Here is a 26,486-nt window from a genome sequence, read left to right on the forward strand (position 1 = left end):
GCAAAGGACTCAAAAGATATGTGTTTCTTTCATCATGATTTTAATGTTTTATAAGCTAATGCTTCTCTATTTCTTTAAGCTCCAGACCAGGAAAAAATTATAGTTTGCCATATAGTTAGGTGGAGGCTGCCATTTGCATAGATGCTCTATTAACTGCCTGTTAGAGGCTGAATTGTGTTCTCCCCAACTTCATATTTTAAAACCCTAATCCCACAGAATGTGATTGTATTTGGAGACAGGGTCTTTAAAGAGATAATCAAATTAAAATAAAGTCATTAGAGTGGACCCTCATCCAATATGACTAGTCTCCTTACAGAAAGAGGGAATTAGGGAACACACAAATACAGAGGGAAGACCATGTGAAGACACAGAGAGAAGGAAGCTGTCAGTAAGTCAAGGAGAGAGGCCTCAGAAGAAACCAACTTCAGTGACACTTTGATATTGGGACTTCTAGCCTCCAAAATTGTTGAGGAAATGAATTTCTGTTGTTTAAGGCAACTAATCTGTAGTATTTTATTATGGTAGCCTTAGGAAACTGATACACTACCTGTCCTGAGGATCAGAATGCATTTTCAAGGGAAGAATTCTCTTCTGACAGGGAAGATAGTTTGAGTTCTTTGAATACAGTGGGAAAATCTTGGAGTAAGATTCTTCTGTCTGTAAGTGAATTATGAGGTTTTTTTCAGCCTTGTTTCATAGTATATATGATCTTATAATCTTTTATATTCTGAACGATAAACACTCCTTCCTAGAATGATAGAGTTGAAGAGATTTCACAGATCGTCTGGTCTATCTGCCTTTCCCACCCTTTGTTTATAGAAAGAAAACTGAAGTACTAAAAGGTTAAGCAATTGTGTGGGGTCACTGGCTAGTTATTGACAGAGACAAACTTTGGTTCAAAGTATTGATCCCAATCCTAGTTTCCTTTGCCATATCAGTCTACCTTTAATTCTTTTTCTGCACATATTTACTGAATTACTAATATGCAAGGTGCTGTGATATAGGCTTTAGGTTAAGGATGGCATTTCTTAATCAAAAGTATGCAACAGAAGCACACAGTGAGATTTTTCAAAATTTAGATGCCAGGCACCAACTTCAGACCTACTAAATCCAAATGTGATAGAGTGTGAAAATGAGTGGAGTGTCAAAACCAGATGGCATATTATGGCTATCTTTTTAAGAAAGTGCAGAACTGGGGTGCCTGGATGGCTCAGTAAGTTAAGCGTCTGCCTTTGGCTCAGGTCATGATCCCAGAGTCCTGGGATTGAGTCCCATGCCAGGCTTCCTGCTCAGTGGGGAGCCTGCTTCTACCTCTCCCCACTGCTTCTGTTCTCTCTCTCTCTCTCTCTCTATTTCTCTCTTGCTTACAAATAAATAAATAAATAATAAATAAATAAATAAATAATAAGAAAGAAAGAAAGAAAGAAAGAAAGAAAGAAAGAAAGAAAGAAAGAGCAGAACCATGAATATACTATTTGCTACTCCTTCCCTCAGTGTATGAGAGTTCCAATTTCTCCACATCCTCACCAACACTTGAGATGGTCATTCGTTGTCATGTCAGTGCCACTTGTGCTGTTATAGCATAATGTTTGTAATGTTTGCATTTTATTTCATAATATAATTAGCCCCTTTTCTACTGATGGATATTTAGGTGATCCAAATCATTTATTATGAGAGTATTGCCTAACATTGTACAGCCACTTTACATATTGATCCACTACATTGCCAGTTTTCAGAAGCCATCATTCACAATGCAGTTTACATAAAGATATCCTAGACTTGTCCATTTGAAGAGCCCAAGTTTTCATACATTGGAGAAAGAGTTTCTAAAAGGCATAGTCAAACTGCCAAAGACGATATGCATTTAACTGCCTGTAACTGGGCACAATTTTTTCAGAAAGATGATAGTAGGAGCAAAGGGAATAGGTAAGATCAACCACAGAAAATTTGAAAATTTGAAGGATGAGAAGAAAGCATGTATAAAGACAGACTATGAAACACCAACATTTAAAGTACAGAGAGAGAGAAAAGAAAAAGTGAATGACATGAGAGGCCAGAGGAGAAAGAGAAGTGGACATTCAGAGTAGTTGAGTGACTTATCCAGTGCTGCTCAGCTGGAGGCCAGCCAAGCACAGAGGAGATCTGACAAGGCCCTATCAGTGCAATTGACTTTTGGGGCAAGTACTTTCTGTTTAAATTCCTTCTTGCCTACATCCTTCCTCCACTACCCCTTCACAATCTTCTGCATATTCATTTGTTTATCTTTATCCATAGCTATTCCCTTCCCACCTGACTTGTCTTTATGGAGGAGAAAACCAGAAAGCTCAATTTCTCCAGATCCAGCTCTGATAGGCACAAGCCATGCAATCTTGTGAGTCAGCTGCCTCTCTGGTAGGTCACTGGTAATGAGATGTGCTTTGAGGATCAGGTGGGAGTATAGGTGTCAAAGATACAGAAATGCTCATAGCCACAGTGGGAGAAGATGCAAAAAAGGTGCCCCAACATCACTGAAAGCCCAAACAATTGACTCCATGGTGCCTTGAATTGACCAAACTTGATAATATGTTGCAAGATGATAAGGATAGTGACAATGACATCCATTTTGTAAAAGAAGCCTAGTTTTTGCAGGATCACTCATTCAGAGTGATGTCCTCCTATAAGTGCCTAGTGCTCTACAAATACTTCTTAAAAAAGATTTTATTTATTTATTCATGACAGACACATAGAGAGAGGCAGAGACATGGGCAGAGAGAGAAGTAGGCTCCATGAGGGAGCCCAATGTGGGACTCCATCCTGGGACTCCAGGATCACGCCCTGGGCCAAAGGCAGACACCCAACCACTGAGCCACTCAGGTGTCCTACCTACAAATACTTGTACCCTGCAGGATTAGTCACATAAATTTCTCATAATATAAGCAAAGCACCTGAAACAGTGGCTAGCATGTAGCAAGTGATCTCTATAAGGTAAACAATATGATCACTGTTGAATATCAGGATATGACCTGATTTTGTAATGTTTGGCTTCATTTTAGCACCTCAGTGGGAGAACAATGCCCACCTGTAATATAAAAGATCATGTATCACAGGAGGGATACGGAAAGAATGGGAAGTTTTCTTTAATTACTCCGACTTCATTGTATGGAAGAGCATACAGCTTCTGTCTGCATAAATATTTTGTGTGACAACATCAGACAAGAAACGCTTATTCTCACCCATGGCCTGACCTGAAGAATCCAGAATTAGAGCTCTAGCTATGTTGTACAGCCTACCTGTGTTTACATGAAGAGGTGATTGTAATGCCAAGACTCCAAAGCTGGCTTACAGCTGCATAAATGGGGATGGGGAGGGTACATATATGTGGGAAGAGAGATCAAGGCAAAGGGACAGAAACCCAGGGAAGGAGAAAAATGGGAACCTCAGCCCCAGAAAAAAAATGACAATTTGTTTCTCTTAATCTCCTGAGGATTTCCTAAGAAACTTCTCTCTATAGTCTTCCACTAACTCTTTGAGGAGAGTTGTGAGTATGATTTCTCAAGGGACCTATACATTTCCCCAGTTAACTTGACTCAGGCATCTTATCTTCCAAGTTTCCAGTAATGTTCACAACTGGCTTTTGGTTCAGGGAAAGAGATCTATAAACATAACATTTCTTTCTCTCCAAGATGTCTCAGACCCCAAAAAGGAACTAGGTAGGAGAGGTTTCTGTGATAAAATCAGGAGGACTCAGCCCTTTTGATCTCCTGGACCACTTCTCACTACCAGACTGGCACTGTGCAGGGGGGTTTCCTATGGACAACCCTGACCTCACCCTATCCACTACGAGTTATTTCTGTAGATCAGGGACATGGAAAGGACATTTAGAAAATAGGCAGAAGGGTCAATGAGTACAGCAAGAGGATGAAGAAGAAAAACTCCAAGATGAGAGATGAAAAGAATGATGAAAAAATTAGAGCAAAGGAAGGGAAGAAAAAAGAAAAGGGAGAGTAGAAAAGAAAAAAAAGAACAAAGAGGGAAAAGAAATAAAATAGGTTACATGTGATAATAAAACATCTTAAAAGTGGTCATGGAAGAAAAAACAGCTGAAAAAACAAATGAGGACTAATTAAAATATACCCTCAACTGCATGCATGCATGGGTGTTTGCCAATGGTATCCTTGATCTACGACCCAAAGATCAAACCAGAGCTAATGCTGTGAAAAGGAAAGTATTAATATACATAGATGCTCATTAGGACTACTTAATGCCTCTTGATTTTAGCTACTAGTTTCTTTAAAGTGACCACACCTTAGTAGAGTTATCGAGGTATGCTAGTAAACCATATTGTTTGAATTTCCACAGGTGGGTTTATATGCCATTTCTTCTATTTCAAATCCAGGATCTGGCCTTAGTGATGATCCTTCTTTTCTTCTGGTGGTTATTAGGTCTGTTTTATATTGAGTCAATGTCTCTGATTCATGGAATGAATTTGACATTTTCTATACTAGTAATGAAAGTCATTGTTGCTGAGCATTACAGCTGGAAGGAGGAGAGACACCATTCATTGGACCTATGAGGAGACAAAGACCAGAGGAGCCAGGTGTTTTTCAGGAGGCCAAATACTACAGTTCTGCCTCTAGTAAAACTCAAGCAAGTCACTCAACCTCTTTGAGCTCAGTCATATCTGCTCTCAAAGGAGAATAATATATCTGCCTCAAGGATTTTTGAGAAGATTAAAAGAAAGAAGGCTTGAAATATAAATAGCAAAAACCCAAGAAAGTGCTCAATAAATGTTAAGCACATGTGCATACACATATACACAGTTAACAACACCTTACCCCTTGCATCTACATGCATGGCAGATGAGAAATAAGGCTGGAGTGTAGCCCCCAACCTTAGTGTCCTCATCAGGGCATCCCAGGTATATAGCCAAGTCCAAATATAAGATAACAGAAAAAGAGTAAATGAGTGAGCATATTAATTAATGTTCTTCCCTAGATTGAAAAATATGTAAAAATATTTTTATAAAAGTCCTTAAAGAAGGAAACGATTATGTCAAAAATATGTTTATGTAAAAATCCTTCTCGTTGATACTGAGGCAAACTCATATGTGAACAGCTGACAGTTGCTCCTGAGTGAGTGTTGCTTACACACATGTAGAGACACATGCATATATACAGTCCTGTGATGACTATCTTGGAGGCAACCCCACAAATAAATCTGGGTCCCTTCTATTTCCTTGAAAAGACACTAAAGGGAATTTAAAAGAGAAAAATTATGGAAAGTGGACAGCAATGAAAATATCATTTCACTCAGGTTCATAAATCATTTAAAAAATTCTCCTTTCATTTCCCGCCACCCAGCAGATTTATTGAAAATTTATCACCAGTCCTTTCAGGGAAACTTTCCCTTGTTGAGAAGAGAGAAGATTTTGACCTAAATTGCCTAAGAGCTAAGCCAGAATACCATTGTAGTCCTGCGGCTCTGTTTCAAAACTAGCCTGTATTTTAGAGAATTTCAAACATCCAAGTCACTTCCAGTCAGTGGAGCTAAAATTGGGCAGGGTGGAACTGTGGCTGTCAGAACTGATAAACATTTCCTGAATGCCAATTGGTTGGAGAACCATGTCTCTGAATGCCATTAAAAAAGTCTGAAGTCTACCTCAACACATAACCCCAAGTTGCAATTGCTTGTCAGGAAATTGAGACTTTGTTTGAACAAGCTCAACCAATATTTTAGTCCCTTTTTCTGTGATGCAGGGCTCTTATGAGTAGTGAGACCTCTGGAAGAACAGGCCAAGTCTTCTGGTTTGGTACCAGGAGGAGAATAATAAAGTTCAAATACCTTGATCTCTGGGACCAGAATCTTTCTGTATGGACCGATGCCTTCCGTGGGCATCAGAAAGTCTCCAGAAGAAATAAAAATCAGATCAAAGCATCCATTATGTGCTATGGTAGGACAAAATAGGTTTGACAAAGACTAAGACCTTTTTCTGTGTTGGAGGAATTTTGTTCTCTTAGGCAAAGTTTATCTTTGGCAAAACTGGAAGAGGATGTTTCTTTTGCCACTTGCCTCCCTCCCTCCTTCCTTTACTGTGCAGTGACCACAGCCAGCTATTTATTTACTGCACAAATTCAGACCAGCCTGCTACACTCTATTCAAGGTGGTATTTAATATACATTTCTGCCCCTCCCCGCTAAAAGTCTTACTGATAGGAAGAAGTCTTCTGTTCCTGAGACAAATCTAACCTAAGCTGGTTTGGGCACAAAGTGACTTCTAGCTTACCTGGCTACTGAAAGGGTGTGGGTGTCCCGGGCCTCAGCAACACTTGCAATTGAGGACTATAATTCAGCCACCTTCCTCATTCTCTCCCTCTCTTCTATGCTTCTGCCTAAGTCACCTCCATTCTCTCCATTTTAGATTGGCTTCTTTTATAATGGGGCACATGGTTACCTACAATTCCAGTGCTTCATACCAGATCATCAGAGAGCTTCTACTCTTCTGGCAGTCAAATTTTAAAATGCTGAGGAAGGGCTTGACTGGGCTGATGTAAATAAGGTGGACATGACCAGAATAAGCAACCAATGACAGCAGAGTAAGGTTCTACAATTGGTCCCACCTCTTCAGGGGGTAGATTTGTCTGAAAATGGCAGCTCCCATTTGAACTCCTCAGGGGAAAAAGTGAAAGGGAGTATTTCTGGAAGAAGGAAGTAGATAGGAAGTTGTAGACAAAGTTAGACATGTTTCTCAGAGAAAATCTAAAATTTTCATATGCAAATCTGTTGCTCCTATTTATGTCTTGATACAAATAAGTAACTGAGGCCAGGATCTGGGAATTCAGCCCACAGGTTTCTAGGACTCCATAATCCAGAAATCCCTAGGCTATTACTCTTCTTATCAGTATTTTTTCAGTAGCACTTGCTTGGTTTTAGTAGTTATATTTTTTTATACAATGGATGTGTTTCTGGAAAGCATGTGTATAAATCAATTTTTCTAAAGAAATAAAAATTTAAACAAACTGGTGATGTTTATTATTTAAATAACCCCTTTTTAAAAAAAGTGGTAATTCATTTAAAGTGAAGACCTTGTAAAAAAAAAGTGATGCATATACAGTCAATTGTTTTACAACAAAGAAGCCAAGAATATGCAATGGAGGAAAACACTCTCTAACTGAACAGCCACACATAAAAGAATGAAACTGGACCCCTCTCTTACACCATACACAAAAATCAACTCAAAATGGGTTAAAGACTTTAATATAAAATCTTAATCCATAAAGCTCCTAGAAGAGGACATGGGGGTAAGCTCCTTGATATCAATCTTGGTGATGGGTTTTTTTAGGTTTGACACCAAGAGCAACAAAAGCAAAAATAAACAGGTGGTACTACATCAAACTAAAAAGCTTCTGCACAGCAAAGAAGATCATTAACTAAATGAAAAGGCAACCTATTGAATGGGAGAAAATGTTTGGAAATCATATATCTGATAAGGGGTTAATATCTAAAATATATAAAGAACTCCTAAACAAAAATAATCCAATTAAGAAATTAAAATAGACATTTTTCTGAAGAAGACATACAGATGGCCAACAGGTATGTGGAAAAATGCTCAACATGACTAATCATCAAGGAAATGCAAATCAAAATCATAATGAGATCACCTCACAACTGTTAGAATGGCTGTTATCAAAAAGACAAGAAATGTAAAGATATGGAGAAAGGGAACTTTGGGTACTGTTGGTGGGAATGTACACTGGTGTAGTCACTATGGAAAACAGTATGGAGGCTCCTCAAAAAATTACAAATAGAACTACCATAGGATCCAGAAATCCCACTTCTCATTATTGATCCAAAGGAAATGAAAACACTAACCAAAAAGATATCTGCACCCCCATGTTCATGGAAGCATTATTTATAATAGCTAAGACATGGAAGCAAACTAAGTGTCCATTGGTGGATGAATGGATTAAAAATGTGATATATATGTGATGGAATAATAATAATAGAATATTACTTAGCCATAAAAAGAAGGAAATCTTGCCATCTGCAACAATATGAATAGACCTTGAGGACACTAAGGTTAATTAAATCAAACAGAAAAAACAAAGGCTGTATGATTTCACTTAGTGTGAAATCTAAACAAATTAAACACCCAAGAAACTAACTCATAGATACAGAGAACATCTGATGCCAGCAGGACTGTGATGTGTAAAGCCCATGCTATGGGCACCCAGTCTCTTAGACACTGCTGGTGGGCACTACCCATACCGACCTCTGTGATAGGCATGTGGTCTGTGCTTCTATTGCTAAACACCTTCTACCTGATTCATTTTCCCCCAAAGATGTCTTGAAGTTCTCAATCCACTTACAGTCAATATCTACTCTTTGGAAAACCTTCTTCTCTATAAAGAAACAGCTAATATTCTGTTCTGGTATGTTATGTTCCCAAATAAACTCTCAGGGCAATCCTAGCTCCCTTAATTTCAGGTCCTTATGAGCATCCTACTTTTGTTGTCCCATGTGATCATTCCTTCAGGTTGTAGCTGAGAGTACTAGTTCTGAGTCATACAGACCTGGTTTCATATCCAAGCTGGGTAAACATGGGCAAGTCACTTAACCTCTATGAGCCTGCTTCCTCATCTGTAAAATGGCAGCGAAAACACCTAAGAAGACTATTGTTAAGATTAATTAGGGTAATATTTAAAAGCACTTAGCACACCTGCAAACTCTCACAGTGAGCAATAGTAAATGTGACTATTAGTCATTATTTCTCATTCCTCCATTCAGCCATCCTTCACTGAGCACCCACTAAATGAGCCTGGCCCCATGGTAGGCCAGGAATCCAGCACAGGATAACCTGCATCTGAATACTAAATTTAGCTTTTTAGCTTCCTGGCTGCCAAGGCCCAAGATTTTTTTTTTTTTTTTTCCCCTGGGCCCAAGTTTATTCAGTTCTATGATACTTATACAAGAAGCTTGATACCAAAAGGTTTACACTCTAAAGGAATGGCTATATAATTATGGACTTTCAGATACTGAGATAATCAGATGAGAATAACATATCAGCACTCAATAGGCTTAATTTTGTGGTAGGACAAATCAACCCATATCGAAAATACCCCACACATCCCTGCACTGCCAATATAAACTAAAAAACACAAGCTAAACATGGGGGTGACTGTTGCAACACCTCAGTTTCTAAAAATAGGATAGGTCCTCCTGGCTGATGAGAAAAGCATGCAGGTTTAGTCTAATAGAGATGTGACCCTAGCTATAAATTATTGCTTTATAATTTTAAATACAGTGCTTAAGAAATGAACTCGCATGGCCAAGATGCACGTATGCATTCATTTAGTCCAATCTTGAGTAATTCACATTAATAAGAAAGACACAGGGCCCCATCTTGCCATATGCTCGCAGTCACTTTACTGGACTCGAGATAGAATCAAAGTAATTGCTCCATAAAGTAAAGCAGTTAGTAATAACCTAAACTCCAAAAGCCCTTTAATTTTCTGATTCATATCTTTAATCAATTTGCAACATGGAGCAATTGAGTTTTCCCTCTAGTTTTCCCAATTGTTTGCTCAAAAGGGCTGCTCTGCTGCCTTTGACTGACGTGACATTATTGCATTTATATTGACTTTTACTGGCAGTTTTTACAACATTCGAGGTGCATAAGTTACATGAAAATGTAGCAAAGGAACATTTCAGGATGAAAGTAAGCCATAAAGAGAGTGCCTGGCTATAATGTCTGCAATTTACAGTGTGAGGACATTACAAATGGAGGAGAGCAAACCAGGCCTGGGCTTGGCATCATCTGCTTCCAAAACCCTCAGGAAACTGCCCAAGCTGCTTTCCTACAGACCTGGACCAGGAGAAGCCAAAATTGTGTTGGTTGCTTTTGACTTTGCTGTGCTTTGAGGTGCTCTGAAATACTTTCTCAGACCTAAATAACTGCTTTCTAGTTTCAGAGTTGGAGCAAGGGAAAGTACTAAGGGAAAGTGCTAATGAGGCAATATTGTTTTGAAAATCAAATGAGTCAACTGAGGCCTCAATTAAACCAGGAGATGGCTTGAAGAAGATGCTACCACTGGCTGATTGTCACCTGTTCTCAGGTGGCCCCTCACTACCCACCATTCACTTCCTACCAGGGATGTGGTGGGGAGGTGGAAACAAATGGAAGGTCATTTCCCACATATAAAGTATCCCCACTTCCACTTCTCTAACTGAAGTGACCCCTTTTCATTCAGACCCTCGGCATCTCCTGCCTAACTGGCTCCAAATCTTTGGCCCTTCACCTCTCCTGTCCTCACTAGGGATGCTTTTCTAAGACATCAGTAAGAGCATGTCACTTCTATCCCAAGAACATGTCCAGCAGCTTCCTCCTCCTTCAGAGTGAACCCCCGATTCTTTCTTCAGCACTCCAGGAAAACCACATGACAGCATTATCTCACTTTCAGGGTGATGGCTTGTATTCAAGTTATGCCAGAGAATAACTGGTCTATGTACCAGCTCTTCACCTTGAGTGTTCCTACCACTCCTTTACCTATGCTCCATCATTTCTCTATCTACGAAAAGGTTTGGAGAGGTCAAGAGTTGGACCCTAGAACCAAATTCCCTTGGTTTGGGTCTCAGTTTACCACTTATCCCTCTGGGACCCTAGGAGAATTACTTATTTTCTGTGCCTCAGTTTTCTCATCTGCAAAATGGGTATAATAGCCATACCTATCTCACTGGATTGTTATGAAGATTAATTTATTCTACATATGTGAAGAGCTTAGAATAGCACTTGGCAGAGTATGGACTACTGCAGTGTGAACTGCTGTTTGTTGGATTCTTCTCTATTTCTTCTTCTGTATTTCTTCTTCTTCTTCAATGTTTCCTCCTCAGTGAAGCCATCCTACATTTTCCTGTCAGAAATGAGGCACCCTTCTGTGCCTTCCTTGCCCCCTGCATGCATTTTTTATTTAGAATTTTTACTAAGATCACATGTGTCTCTGCCCGGAAGACCATGATTCTCATAAGCAACAGGAGCTGCTGCATAAGAGGATCACAGTAGGTGACTGAACCAACTGTCAGCCTTGCTTACCTTCCTCACCCTACAGGTCTGCCACCTTTGAGGTCCCATCATGGCATGTTAAACACATGTAATGCAAAGTTAATTTCTATCACATTACCTGTGATTTGGGCTTGATTTTGAAAAAGTTCGAAGTTCCAAGGAAAATGTAAATCAGAGAAGCTACTAAAATCTTCCCTTAGATCAGCCCTCACAAACCTGCAGGCCTCCTTCTGGATAGACCTGCTGGTGAAGTATGATTGGGCCCAGGGGCTGGAAAGGTGGGTCCAACACTTTCCTACCTAAGGAGGATCTGGAGTTGGCTGGTGGTTAGCTCTGGAGGTACACTGAGCTGAGTGCAGCCACCCAGAACTCAGAGAGGCAATTCATGAGTAGCTACCACCCTAGAGATGAAAAAATAAAGTCCTTAGTTAATATTGTTGGTGGGAAATGTTCTTTCAACATGTGGCCTTTTTGTCTTGTAAATAACTTTTCAAGAAAATGCTCCTTGTGAACTAGCAGTGTCTTTGTTTCATTCTTTCTGATAATGTAGTTAATGCTTTTTTGCTCTTTTGGGTTCTAAGGCCCTTGAAGTTGAGGACTATGTAGATGCCTTTTAGGTACCTACTTTTTTTTTTTTTTTTTTTGGCTAGGTGCCTACTTTTGAGCATTTTATTTCTCAAATACTAAAACACACACACACACACACACACACACACACACACACACACAAATCACTCCTAATCTGACTTCAAAAAGTTATGTGAAATACAGACCAACAATATGACCCTTTCCATCCCTCCATCTACACTGCCATTAGTTGCATGTAAATTCTTCCTGTTGCTCTAGGTGTCTCTCTCTTGCTCTCTACTCTCTCTTATTTCCTATCTATCTTTCCATTCCAGCTATTTGTCTACATGCATAATGTATGCATATATATCCCATAAGCATACACACATACAGCTGGTGAACATAAAATTTTGGCCTGCAGAATTCTTTTCCCATTTAATGCTCTATCATCATCAGCATCTTTTCCCAATCATCTGAATCTCTCTCATTTTTATTAATGCTTGCACTCCTAGAAATGGAGTATCAGGTCAAGAAGTATGGGTATTTTGGGGTAGCAAGTCCTCAAATTCTGCAACAGCATGGTGCCATCTTACCCCTCCAACATGGCTTTCTGTACTCTAACCTCTCAGGTCATCAGGGACCCAACTTCTTGAATAGAGGAACAGAGGCCCTTCCATAGGTCTTATTTTCACCTTCCCCTAACTCAGTACCCCATAAGATGCCATACAAACAGCAAGTGCTCAATAAAAGCCTATTATAAGAATGAATGGACATGCAAAAAAAAAAAAAAACAATATAATGCTATCCAGTCAAGACCGCAACCACCTGTTAGACAGACTGCATACGTAGTTGAGGGACTTTCTGTGCTGCTTTCAGGAAGTTACTGAGCTTTTTTGTTTGTTTGTTTCCTCAGTTTCCCATTCATTCAGTAAGTATAGAGACACTGGCTTGTCTCCCTGGAGACCTTGGGTGGAATCTGGTATTTCAAAGTGCTTAATGGCGTTGCTCAGTAAATAAAAGATGTCATTAATATGCATGAAGCTATTTCATCAAGAGGCCAACAGAGCAAATTTAAAAGCTATCTTCAAGGGAAAAAGAACTAAACTGCCATTATCATGCATACTAATAACCACAATGGAAGTCTGCAGGAGCCAGGACAATGTGCTCCCCAGGGCCCCTCAGCCTCAACCAAAACCTTAAGGTGCCCCTGGTCTCGCTGTCAGCCTCTCAGGGAAGGGCTGGAGGAGAATCATCTTTTACCTCCAGACTCCCACAAGCAGCACGGAGCTCTCAGCATTCCAGGCTGTGCTTAAGGGCCCTCAGATGATGCATCTAATGGTTTCCGAGAACTGTCCCTAACGATATGAAAAATTAGATGGGAAACAGCGAATGCATGGGCAGGAGAAAAGCTCGAGAGGATTTATGATTTGCCACCACTCCAAGGTCACATTTCCACTCACAGGCATGAGAAATGGGGTGCATAGTTAAGGCAGAGTCATTAGGAGTGAACTGAGCACGCCTTGCCAACTGTAGAGTTAGCAGCAAGCTGGGGAAAGAGGTTATAGGGGCCTTGGGCTGCCACATGACCTTGGGTAAAGTCCTTAAACTCTTGTCACCTGGAAACTATACGTCACCTCATCTATACTTCATCCATAGGTAATCAGTGACACCTAAGTGTTCATATTAGCAGGGAGTCCAGTGTCTTCCTCTTGAGGCTTCTCCTTCTTTAAGCATCCAAGAATTCCCAATGGGCCAGTTTTCATTCAAATGTTGGGAGAACTTAGGAAGCTAGTGTGTCCACTAATGATCTCCAGTTGAGCTGTCTTTGTTTCTATTATTACCACAGTTATTGCCGATAACACGATTCCCACTCCACACAGCTCCCTGTGTTCTTTCTGTGGATGAGATGATACCTATTCTAGTCCAGATCCTGTGATAGGTTTGCAAGGGGTCTCCTCACTTGTGACCCCCTACTACTAGGCTGTCAGTGGTTACGTGCCCATGCCCAGCAGCAGTATTTCTGGGTTCTCCCTCAAGACTTCCAGGTCCTGGGGTTGAGACTAGAGCAATACTTCCAGATGTGGGGATCCCTGGGTGGCGCAGCAGTTTGGCGCCTGCCTGCCTTTGGCCCAGGGCGCGATCCTGGAGACCTGGGATCGAATCCCACGTCAGGCTCCCGGTGCATGGAGCCTGCTTCTCCCTCTGCCTGTGTCTCTGCCTCTCTCTCTTTCTCTCTGTATGACTATCATAAATAAATAAAAAATTAAAAAAAAATACTTCCAGATGTGTGAAGTTCTTTCTTACCAAGGAATATCACTTCACCCATCCCAAGCTAATACAGGTGGTTAAAAAGGGGATGTTTAGATTCTAAGCCTCTCAGGAAATCCCTTGGCCCCTATGCAAACTTACTCATCTTTTTTCCGGCTAAGCATACTACAGAGTATTGAAAGGGTTCAAAGACATCCCCTTCACATATTAGGTTTGCCTAATTAGGAGGGGCCACCTGTCTGTTCAGAAAACAGGCAAATTTGAAGAGTTCCAAAGTAACTTTCTATACCCACCTATACAATGAAATAGCAGATAATTCTCCTATTTAAAAAATGAGGTCTATCTTTACAGGCATTTTGCTCTCTGTATAATGTGCTTTACTAACACCTTCTTTATCTGTCTCACTGGGATGTTGTGAAGATCAAATAAGGCATTTGATGAAAACATGCATTTTGAAAAGTGAAACCAAACCAAACCAAACCAAACAAAAGCTAAATGATAAAGACAAGGAATTGCCATATAAATGATTCATTCCATTAGAAATATAGTTTAGTTCTAGAAACCCTGAGTTGACTTCTAGGCAGATAGGGTCTCCTAAAAGGCAGTAGAGAATAAAAATTGGTTCTCTGAGGAAGGTCAGGGACAGAGCATGCTTGATTTGTGGTGCAAACATGGAGAGGAAGCCAAAAAAAATGGAAAGACAAATGAAAATTGTTATAAGGACAGTATTACTAATTACAATATCCATCTCTCACTTAAATAATTGCTGTTCCCTTAGATTTTCCTCTAAAATTTTGTATATTTTTGGAGCTACTTAAACACTCTGGAATTCAGTTTCCTAAATGTGAAATGAGGGAGATAGACTAAAATCAGTAGTTTTCAATTTTTTTTTAGACATAGAATGTCTTGAATGAGCAAAGACTCATAAATACAAATGACCAATAAATAAATCCACTGAAGTACAGTATTTGAACACTCCATGACTAAGAGATAAATGATAGTCTTCCAAAATCTGTTCATACTTTATAGAGTAGGAGTTGCTGCCCTACCTAATGAGTCCACCATGAGGCTTTTGGAGATATTTTAGGGCAATGGTCTTTGGTGGCAAGGCCCACGTCCTCAGCCCACGACTGCATGTACAATTACATTGAGCTTCTTGAGTAATCTGGCACTGCTGGGGAGATGAAGGAATTTATCTAAGTAATCAGCACTTAATTTTTCCTAATTTTTCAAACAGAGAGAATAATTGACTCTGGCCAGAGGTATAATGTGAAGAAATTACCTCTGATAATGCCTGGAAGGCCATAAGCAGTCTAGACAATGAATAGTTCAGATAGCCTTTCTTTATCTAATATTAAGCCTGCATTCTCCTAATGAGCTAATTTCTCACTTTTCTGATGGGTAGCTTTAAAGGCACCCCTTGCTCCAAAAAAGCAGAAAAAAAACAGTGTATACAGAAAAGAAACAATTTCACTTCTCTGCATAAAGGAAATGCTTTTAGGTGGGGCAGTGGGGGAGGTGGGGGTGGAAAGTGAAGAATACTTCGGAATAAACCCAAAAATGTAAAGATGACCTTGGGAGGCAATAAGGCTAAAAGGCACTTACAAAAATCAACTCAGCAAGCCAAACTTAAGAGTTGTGACAAACACATGCCCCATCACAACTTAACTTCGTTTCTCTTCAGAGTCACACAGATTGTCCTTTCTTCATAAACCTTTTCATGATGCATAGAAGGGATCCCAAAGCAAGAACCAAGAAATAGGGGAATTTTCTTTGGTTTCTTTCAATGCTTCACTTTCACCCATATCAAGAGAAAAAGAATTAGGGGCAAAGAATCACATATTCTGTACAGCAAGACGTTAGTTTGGGGAGAGGGGGTTTGCTGTGAATAACACAGCACAAGGACATGCTTTTGCCAGTCAGGTGAGTTTAGATTAGGAGAAAGCTGATCTTAAGAGGTCAGAATGATGGTCACTAAGGTTCCCTGTGAATCTCTTCAGAGATAGGAACTTCCTGCCACTCCAATTCAAAAGTTCTACTGTTGGACCACTATCAGTGTTAGAAAGTTGTTAGAAAGTAGAATGAGGGGATCCCTGGGTGGCTCAGCGGTTTAGCTCCTGCCTTTGGCCCAGAGTGTGATCCTGGAGTCCCAGGATTGAGTCCCACATCGGGCTTTCATGGAGCCTGCTTCTCCCTCTCCCTGTGTCTCTGCCTCTCTCTCTCTCTCTCTCTCTCTCTCTCTCTCTGTCTCATGAATAAATAAAATCTTTAAAAAAAGAAAAAAAGAAAGTAGAATTAAAGTAGATCCAACAGTTTCAAAGACAAATGCAAGAAGAAGAAAAAGTGTCTGAACAGAAAGAAAGTATATTGAATATTAAAAATCTCATGTAGGCATTTAAGTTGGAGAAAAATTGTGGAGGAAGTTAATCTGCAGCCTCTCTTGCCAAGGATCCATATAGCACTGGATAGCCTGTTCCACATATCTTGGCACTTGATTATATTTTTAATTATCTTATCCTTTTATGGTTTCATGGGTGTGCCTCTCAAGTGGGTATTCAAGTTGCCTAACAGCATCTCCTGTGACATCCAGCCTGGAACTAGCTGGCTGTTCTTTGAAGACCTTGGTGACCAAACCAATTAATCTGAACATATAACAGATTTTTAAAAGTGATAACCTAGAATATATTTAAATATAGTCTGCTGATTGGGTCCCAAAGAGATTGTCTATAATGTCAGCTTGGTGTATCTTGGTTTGCCAAACGGATCTTTAAAGCTAGAATGCAAGTTGGTTATTTCTGTCCATATTTCTATATTATCACTGGAATGCCAAAGAATTAGGTTGAGATGTGTTATTATGATGACCTAGGTGATCCTTCCCTTTCTGCACCCACAAGTTCAATTCTGGTCCAAGCTCTCCTCATCTTGTGTTTTTATTATTGCGTTGGGCTCTTAGTTGAAATCCATCAGCCTGGTTCTCAAGGTGTTATATGAGAGGCTTCTGGCTTCACTTGTTGCTTCTTCCCAGAGCAGCTTATGGGCAGTGGCTGCACCCTGGATATTTATCAGGTAACCCACAACAGAGATGTTCAATAATAACTTTCTAATCTCCCACATACATCATATATATACCCCACAGCACTACATAATTGAGGTGAGTACCACTCTTCAAACTGGCTCCCCATTCTCCTGCACTATTATTGCTCATGTCATTTGCTTATGTCATCTTCATTATGGCCATATTAGGAGAAAATGCCAAAGATGGTGTGAAGAGACTGATTTGGATACTGTCTGAATGATAAGAAAGGAAAGATCAAAGTATCCTGGCTGGAGACAAGAAAGGATTTTCAGGGTCATGAGCTGAGAAAAGCCTACCTTGATCATAAGAATACCAAGATTTTATTATTTCAACTTTTGCCTCTGGGTTATACTGTGATCTTGGGAAGATTACTTACACTTTCTGCACATTTACTGGTTCCTTACTCTGTGAAGCTTGGAGAGCAATACCATTCTACTCTATGACATTTCTAGGAGTCTGTGCAGAATGGCTGTAAAACACCCCGTACTTTGGCACTTTTACCAATACACTTGTGTTTTTGTTAAATATTTAACATAACTGCAACCTGGGCTCAAATTTTTTTTTCTTGCCGGAGGTGTTAACACATAACAATTCATTCCAATAATTTGCACAAATGATATTAGGAATGCATTTTCTGGAAAACAACAACAGATTCTTCAAAATTCTCTGCTAGTCTTCCTTCCTTCCCTGACTCTCTGTGAGGACTGGATTTAGTTCAACATTTCTTAAAAGGCTTTCATATGCCAGACCCCATAAGGAACAGTTGAGGGAAAGGAGAAGGTCTGTCTTTAAGGATCTTGTGGCAGGCAAAATAATGGCCCTGAAAGATGTCCAAGTCCTAATCCCCACATCCTGTGGATAAGTTAAAGGCCCTAAAATGGGCAGACTTTCCTGGATTACCCTATTAGGGTGGGCACAATCTGCTTACCTAGCTCCTTAAACTGGAGCCCCTTTCCTGATGGTGGTCACAGAGGGAAGTGTTACTACAGAAAAATGGATAGCTACCATTATGTTAGCTTTGAAGCTGATACAAGAGGTCCACAAGCCATGGAATGAAGGTGACCTTCAGAAGCAAGAAAACTGACACTCCTTCAGAGCCTCTAGAATGGGACACAACTTTGCCAACACCCTGATTTTGACCTGTGTTAGACTGTTGACCTGCATAATTGTAAGGTAATAAATCTGTGTTGTTTAAGTCACTAAGTTTATGGTAACTTTTTATGACAGCAATAGAAAACTAATACAGACCTCATGAAGTAACAAAGTACGAATAAAAGGAGAATTCATAACTTAAATCTAAGGACATCTCAGATTAATTATGCAAGAGTGATATAAATCAATAACCCTGATAATGATGATGAAGGTTTTGATAATATTAAATAACACTGATTAGCATTCATGCTTGAGATATGTTTCATTATTGATCCCACTTTACAGATATGGAAACTGAGGCAAAGAGATATTAACTAACTTGCCCAAGTTTATACTTCAGTTACATGCAGATGTAGATTCTGAAACCATGTTCACTGCACAGGGTAGAAAGATCTCACCTGGGAACCCAGCAGTAACTTCCTAGATTAGATAGGATTTTGCTCGACCTTGAACTTCAGAGTAGGGTTTTGAGTAGAGACTAGTGAATAATAGTGAAAGGGAATAGAAGGGAATGGAGAAGAAATGGGTAGGAAGTATCAGAAAGGGAGACAGAACATAAAGACTCCTGACTCTGGGAAACAAACTAGGGGTGGTGGAAGGGGAGGAGGGCGGGGGGTGGGGGTGAATGGGTGACGGGCACTGAGGGGGGCACTTGATGGGATGAGCACTGGGTGTTATTCTGTATGTTGGCAAATTGAACACCAATAAAAAATAAATTTATTATTAAAAAAGAAAGAGACTAGTGAGATCAACCATGTGGAAGAAGTAATGTGAAGAATGGCATGGGGATACCACTGTGCTTGGGGGAAGGTGAAGAATGAGTTGACATCATGCAGAGTGCCATAATGTACTAGTAGATACAGGTTGAAAAAATAGGTTTAAAACAAGTCATGAAGCTCTGGCCGTGCTGGATGCTGGGTTCTAATTTGTAGGTAGGTGGGAGCTATAGAAGTGTTCTACATGGAGTGACATGCAGAACCCATTTGGCTTTTTACCTGATCCATCGAGAAAGCAAGTGGAAGGCAGTGAGAAGAGGTATTTACTTTTGTTTAAAAAGCTTTGTCTATGAGAAAAATCACTGGCTTGACTCAGGAGATTTATGCTGATTATCTGCCTCTCAAATTTTGAAATTTTTCTTCAATATTAAACTCCTTAGTTATGAACTTCTAATTTCTGATCCTCTGGAAGGCAGGAACTGGCTGCTATCTGTGTGTCTCTCCAGCACCCTTTTTAGGGCCTAAATCGGCATAGGGCTTTCTAGAGAAGAAACTGATAAATGAATGAACAGTCAGGTCAGGTTATGCATTCCTGAACTTCTTTTATTGGAGATACATGCCTTGTCTGCTTTCTGAAAAGACTATATGCCAATAATGCACAGAGCAGACGTTCAGGAAACATGTGTATGCCAAACCAAACAGTCTTGCTAAAAATTGGAGAGTATCCAGACACCAGATTTCAGCAGTTTCCGTGATTTCTGCCCTGGGAGATGTGGTGATGGTGGTGAGGGGATGTGTGAGCTGGGAAAGGCCAGCTGGCCCACCAGGCCTGCTTTCAGCTATAGAAACCACTGGAGAGGTGAACTGGGCCACACGGTCGGGGGTCTGTGCGAGCACAGAACATCACATGACAGGAGTGCTGGACATGTTAGGGGTGTGGCCTGAGAAATGCAGCATCCAAGAGACAGCTGGAGTGAGGCTGTATGCACTGGGACGTCTCTCTGCAGCTTCCCAAAACATCTGTCAAGGCCCTGAACTCACAGAGTGGTGAATGCTATTGGCTTTCTTATAGAAAAAGGTGAAGGGTGGCATTTTACATTGAGTATGATGAAAATCAAAGGCAGGCCAATGCTATGGAAGAGACAGACCTATGAGGGACACTCTGGACTTCTGGTTACCCTACAGGTTAGAAAAGGTTGTCTCCCCATTCCCAACTCATCCCCCACTGAGAGGAGTTGGGTGGTGGGGAGGTGGCCCAGAGACCCTCATGAAAAACTCCCTTCCATGAAGAGCACTAAGGGGCTGTATTCTGAGTTTGTGGCAGTCACTTGGGCATGACGTCTATGTCACTAAGCATCTAGAATAGTCCTAGAGAAGCCAAAAGAACCCCAAATCACTGCAGGCCTCACGTGATGGCAGGAAGGGGAGAGAGGGTGTCCACAGGAAGGCACAGACAAGGCAAGTCTCCCAGAAAGCATCCCCATAGCTGTTGGTAATAGCTCTACTTCTAGAGAAGTTTCTGACAATTACATTTATTAAGATTCATCCCTACATAAACTGCTGTCATGGTAACTTGACAATAGATTCTTTTTCAATGACCCTAAATATTTTTCCTTTTCTTTTTAGCAAAATACAATTCAACTTTAAAGAAAATGTTTTAACAATAATAATAATAAATCACCCCATACTCTGTCACCCAATACAACCCCTATTGCCACTGCCTGTTAATGTCTCTAATCAATGACAGATTCTTGTCTTATAGGAGGGACATTCCCAATGAGAAAACGGAAGTAGAAAAGGAAGAATTCTTCCATTATCTACTTAAAGTGATAGAATCTACTTTAATTGGAGCACAAAGGATCTATTCACACATGAACCTAGAACCTTCTTTTCCTACCGTGGAATCAGGCCCCAAGCCTTGGGGCAAGTTTTCGGAAATCTAGCAAATTAATTAACACATGCATCTTGTTAATGCAGGAGCAAGAAAATGTGGCTGACAGAAGCATGGAAGCAACAGTGTGCGCCTGTGAGGCTGAAAGTCTGGCTTTCAGGACTGGCACTTGCATTCCACTGCAGTATGAGCCTCATATGGCTTTCCAATATGCTCTCCACACCCACTGGGATCCAGATAGCCCAGCCTCCGATCTCTCTACCATCTTTCCTCCCTAGCATCTTCCCCTCCTCTCTGACCATCCAGTGCACAGATCACATTTTAGCTACAGGTGCAGTTGCAGAAAGCCATTCCTCTCCTTCTAACATGGGGAATGAAAAGACGAATTTGTGCTTTCCTCAGACCTCCTTCTAGCTAAGGGAGGCCTTGTGACCCCTTTCTCGTCAATGAGACTTAAGAAGTTGCTTTTGTTGGGAAGAGGTTGTCCTGAAAAGCATTTTCTTACCTGCTGGAAGGAGACAGATAGTGCTAGCACCAACCTCTCTCCTTTCCATCTTTCTGCCTTGAATACAGATGTAAAGTCTGGAGGTACATGGCCTTCTTGTGACAAGAAAGTGATGGCACCTGAGGGCAAGGGCAAAGGAAGAGTCGCCCTCCAACTGAGCTGCTGATCATGTACCAGCAACCGCCCACCTCCTGAGTCTTATTAAAAGAGAAAAATCAACTCCTGTTTATTTAAGTCACTGCAAATCAGGTTTTTTTATTACCTGCAATCAAAAGAATTCATTTTTCTTTTTAAGATTTCATTTAATTATTTGAGACACACAGAGAGAGAGAGCATGTGGATAACCAGGGAAGACGGTCAGAGGGAGAGGGAGAAGCAGGCTCCCACTGAGCAGGGAGCCCAATGTAGGGCTGGACCCCAGGACCCTGAAATCATGACTTGAGCTGAAGGCGGACACTTAACCAACTGAGCCCTCCAGGTGTCCCACAACCGAAGGTATTCTTAACGGATATAACTACCCTCATCAGCCTTCTCTAAGCAATCCAACCTGAGAGGCCATGTATACAGTTGTTACAAACTTGGGTTGTGGAATCAACCTTAGTTTTGAATCCTGAGTCTATCACTGACTAGCCATATGACCTTGAGCAAGTGATGTAATTGCTAGAAGCTTCATTTACTTATCTATAATATGGGAATCACAGTGCTATGTGCTTCATAAAAATGCTGCATGAGATAATGCACATAAAATACTTGAAACACTATCAGGTAAGTGTCAAATAACACGGGTTTTCCTAGCAGAGGTGCTAATATCAGCACCTGATGAACACTGAGATTTCTGAACGAATCTTTCTGTGTCCTGCAGCTGGGCTCACTCCCCCCTTTCACAGAGACCCATATTTGATTCTGCCCTGAGAAGAGAGAATCCAGAGTAGTCATGCCATCCATCTGCTTGGACCTGCCCCTTACAGACCTCCACTTCGGAGCCTGAGTTGGACTTGGATGTGATTAGCTCTCACAGTTATTATTTAGCTTCCACAACTGATTTGGAGCTTCATTCTACTTTAACCTTCGGTTTCCTTGAAGGAGGACCTTATAGCAGAGAGAGGGAAAGAAGAGAGTTATGACTCTGCTTTCTATCCCTCTGCTTCCTAGTGGCCCCAGACGCTCTGGCTGTTGCCATGGCAGTGGGCTCCAGGACACCACCACAACAGCCACTTGGTCTCCCTGGCACTTCAAGGATGGAAAAAATAAATCATTCAAGGAGTCCCTTTCCCTCTTGGGAACTTAGGATTATGCTGAAACTTTATTATTACTTTAAATAAATAAATTACTCCCTTAAGGCCAGATGAAAACATGCTCTTATTAAATTTTTTGAAGAGGGAAAGCAACTGGAGAATAAAATCAAAGGTGACCAAATGGATTGAAGTGGCTCAGAAGATGACATAATAGAAATTTGTATTTATATTATGCTTTTCATCAAAGGAGCATTTCACAAAGGCTCTGTTTCCCCAGAGTTGCCCCATGGAGCCCAACTTCAACACAGAATTGCCCAAAGTCTTGGGGGTCTGCCAGCCTACAAAGCCCAGCCTCAGGCTCTGACCACACTGGATGACCTCCTGTCTCAACCTCAGGGCCGGCTTAGTTTCAGAGCCCTTCTCGGAACTTCGAGAGAGTGTCTGTGTCCTCACTGGCCAGTGGGAAAGAGAGTGGCTTCCTCTGATGGAAGAATTTCTAGTGGAGATGGGTCATGAAAGCCTAATCGGGATGACTGATCACGCACCCACACAAGTATGCTGAAGACTGCTGGAAATAAGAAGCGCCTGGGTGGCTCAGTCAGTTAAGTGTCTGCCTTTGGCTCAAGCAGGTCATGATCTCAGGGTCCTGGGATCCAGATCCTGTATCAGGCTCCCTGCTCAGTGGGAGCCTGCTTCTCCCTCCCCCTTTGGCCCTCCCTCTGCTTGTGTGCACACTCTCTCACTCTCAAATAAATAAAATCTTTAACAAAACAAAACACCCCCACCCCTTAAAAAAAAAAAAAAAACTGCTGGAAATAAGAGCCTATCTGAGGTTGAGGTTCCTCCCTGACTATCCATTAGCAAAGACCAGGAGTTTTTTTTATTATTGTATTTGGTTTTCTCCAAGTGTTTCAGATATGTAGACCAGTGATGAAACACTTTTTCTTTTCTTGTATTCAAGATGACAGACAAGACATCTGCATATATATATAATTGAAAAAAGTAAAACATCTATCAAAAGATCATCTTTTTTTAAAGATTTTATTTATTTATTCATTAGAGACACAGAGAAAGAGAAAGAGGCAGAGATACAGGCAGAGGGGAGAAGCAGCTCCATGCAGGGAACCCCATGCAGGACTTAATCCTGGGTCTCCAGGATCACACCCTGGGCTGAAGGCAGCGCTAAACCACTGAGCCACCTGGGCTGCCCCCAAAAGATCGTCTTTTTTTTTTTTTTTTTATTGGAGTTCAATTTGCCAACATATAGCAAACACCCAGTGCTCATCCCATCAAGTGTCTTTGTCTACACAGTGCTTGGTGCCTGGCAGGGGTTAAATAAGTGTCCTTCAATGACATAACTGCACAGGGGAGTTGATGAAGAACAAGGGTAGATCAATGTGATGGTAAATGAAAGTTTCCAGGTAGGGAGTGATCACTTTGCTTGGGGAGTTAGACAGGATTTCACTCCTCAATCACAAAAGCAATTTGAAAAATAGAGCTACTATTTATTGAAAGTCTCCTCTTTGTTTCGCACTGTTGCAGGATTCGATACATTTTTAAAAAATTTTCACCATAACCATTCTCGTAGCCACCTTACAGATGAGGAGACTAAGGCTCAGAGAAGTTGTGATTTGTCCATGGACTTGGTGAGGCTGGCGGGACGGGGGCAGCTCTACCTGGCTCCAAACCCATGCTCCTCCTCAGTGCCTCCTGTCTCCCTCCACCCACAGTCTTGCCTCATCTTTCTACCACAATGTCCAAATCCATACTTGTTCTGTGAAAACTCCACACTTGGAATACCTTCTTCCTATTTTATTTAGCAAAATTCTTTATTTTCTTTTCAGCCCAACCCTACTCCAAAAGCTTCCAGGATCCAGACTAAGTCCCCAGCATAGTCACCAAGCAAATACTCTATCAAAAAAGGCAGAGGAGAGATCCTACATTGATTAATGAAGGTTTGTATATTCTGTGAAATGACAAGTGACTCCTACAACATATAGCAGGGCTATTCTCCATCTTGAACTTCTATCCTTTGTGACCCCACATGCACAGTGATGGTGAGCTCCCTGCAGTCTAAGTCGCAGCTCCATCAGCTCCCACCTCTGTGACTTTAGACAGGTCACTGAACCCCTCTAAGCATTATTATCTTCATTTGGAAACATGGAGACAATAATATAAAATCTACCTCATAGGGCAACTAGAAGGATTAAATGAAATATTAACTATTAAAGCCTTAGCACTACTTGGCACACAGTCATATTGGCTATGATTGTTGGTGATGAGGAGTGTGTTGGTAGAAATGGCAATCCTACATGCTCCTCATATGATATTATATGGTAGTAGCTTTGGTGAGTTGGCTAAGGCCCTGTGTGGCACTGAGACGAGAGTAAGAGGCTTTTCAGTGACATCAGCTGAGTGTCATTGGTGAGTGCTAAGGCATACATTTGCACTGTTAGAGCCCCATACATGGTGGCTTGCCATAATAGGCCCAACCCCTAGGGAGGTTGATCCCCAGCAACTGGCTTAACAAGTGTTAAACAACAGGATAAAAAAGGTCTGGGAATATTTAAAAGAGATAGTGTGCAGTGATATTCAGAAGGGCAGCTGGTAACCTCTGCAGGTCTAAGTGTCTCTATCTGAGATAAACACTTTCCCAACTCCTCTCTCTTGCTCACTCCTTCCCCTCCAGCGGGTGCCCAACCCCCATATCCATGTCCTTGCTCCTTGCCTTTGTCTATGTTAATCACAACCATCCTTACATCCCAGTTGAAATCTCATCATTCCATGAAGCTTTTCTCACCGCTGCAGCCCCTCTCCTTCCCCTGAGTTCTTAAATCAGAGCTGTCTGTATCTCTCACATGTCCGTTTCAGTATGGTGACCTTGCACTAATATTCCATTGTTCACATTTAAGCCTTGATGATTAGTCTGCAGTTCTTCATGGACAGGACCCATGCCAAATACAGTCCTCTGCATTCCAAAACCGAGGTCAGTCCTGAGGCCAGATGGAGCCGATAACCAGTTTTCAAGCTACATGCTTGTTGGAAAGATAAGTAGCAACTAGCTGAACTGTCAGGGCCATAAGACAAATGCTTTCATTTGAAATAAATAAATAAACTGAGAACAAAGAGGAGATGTTCCTGGACCAGAGTTACAGTTAGTATCAGAACCCAGGCTAGTGTTTCTCTCCTCAGGCTATGGGAAGTGTTAAGCTTTATAAGAGAGAACCAAAGCCAAATTATGCCTCCCACCTTCTCCATTTTCCTTTTTGTACCTTTATCTTAATGAAAGATTTGAGTTTTGTTGTCGAACTGGATACACAGTCAAAAATACATGTTCTCTTATGATTCACTGTAAGTCTTCCAAACTCTGCTAATTTGAAGACATGGACTCCCTAGTTTCAACTTCGACATTCCGTTCAACCCTGTTGAAATACTTAAGGTGCACAAAAAGCTCCCACACACAGGCTTTGCACATCTTCCCCATGCCTCACTTCATTTGGCTAGACTTCTCCGTCCTCAGGACTTATTTTTAAGTCCTCTGCGAAGTCTTCACCAACCCTCCCCAGATTGGGGTATTCCCACCAAGTGCTGCTCTAGTTCTTTGGGACAATTCCTCCTCCAGACCTGTTAATTCCTGAAATATGTTCCTGACATGGGCTGCCATCTTGATAAGACCTGCCTTCCTGGCTGCAGTGACTGACGAGGCAGTGGGCACCAGATGAACCTGGGCCAATCAAAGTGTCTCTCTGTTGTGGCCACACTGATAGGTCCATAGAAGATTCCTTGATGCAAAATAAGCCAATTGGAGGCTCTCTCCAGGATGTTTCAGGCTTAAGCTGCTAGGAGGGCACTTACTTTCCTCTCTAAGAATGCACTAAAGATCAGAGGTCAGAGGGTCTGGAAGCCATGATTCTTTCTTACTGGAGAAGTCATTCTGGAATGATGAAGCCAACTGAGAAAGAAGAGCAAAGACAACATTTAGGAGAAGAGAATCTTGGACAGGTTTGATCCTTTATGTTTCCAGTGCAGTTCTCACCCTGCC

At 41.2% G+C, this 26,486-nt stretch overlaps 1 protein-coding gene across 2 annotated transcripts in view; it reads right to left on the bottom strand.

Moving 5' to 3' along the window:
- The window catches only part of LOC112647800 (urea transporter 2), a 398,379-nt gene that overhangs the window by 364,812 nt on the left and 7,081 nt on the right, over positions 1–26,486 (bottom strand). The gene's annotated exons all lie outside the window — the stretch shown is intronic.

The sequence above is a fragment of the Canis lupus genome, chromosome 7 (assembly GCF_003254725.2).
Source record: "Canis lupus dingo isolate Sandy chromosome 7, ASM325472v2, whole genome shotgun sequence".
Taxonomy (NCBI): Eukaryota; Metazoa; Chordata; class Mammalia; order Carnivora; family Canidae; genus Canis; species Canis lupus.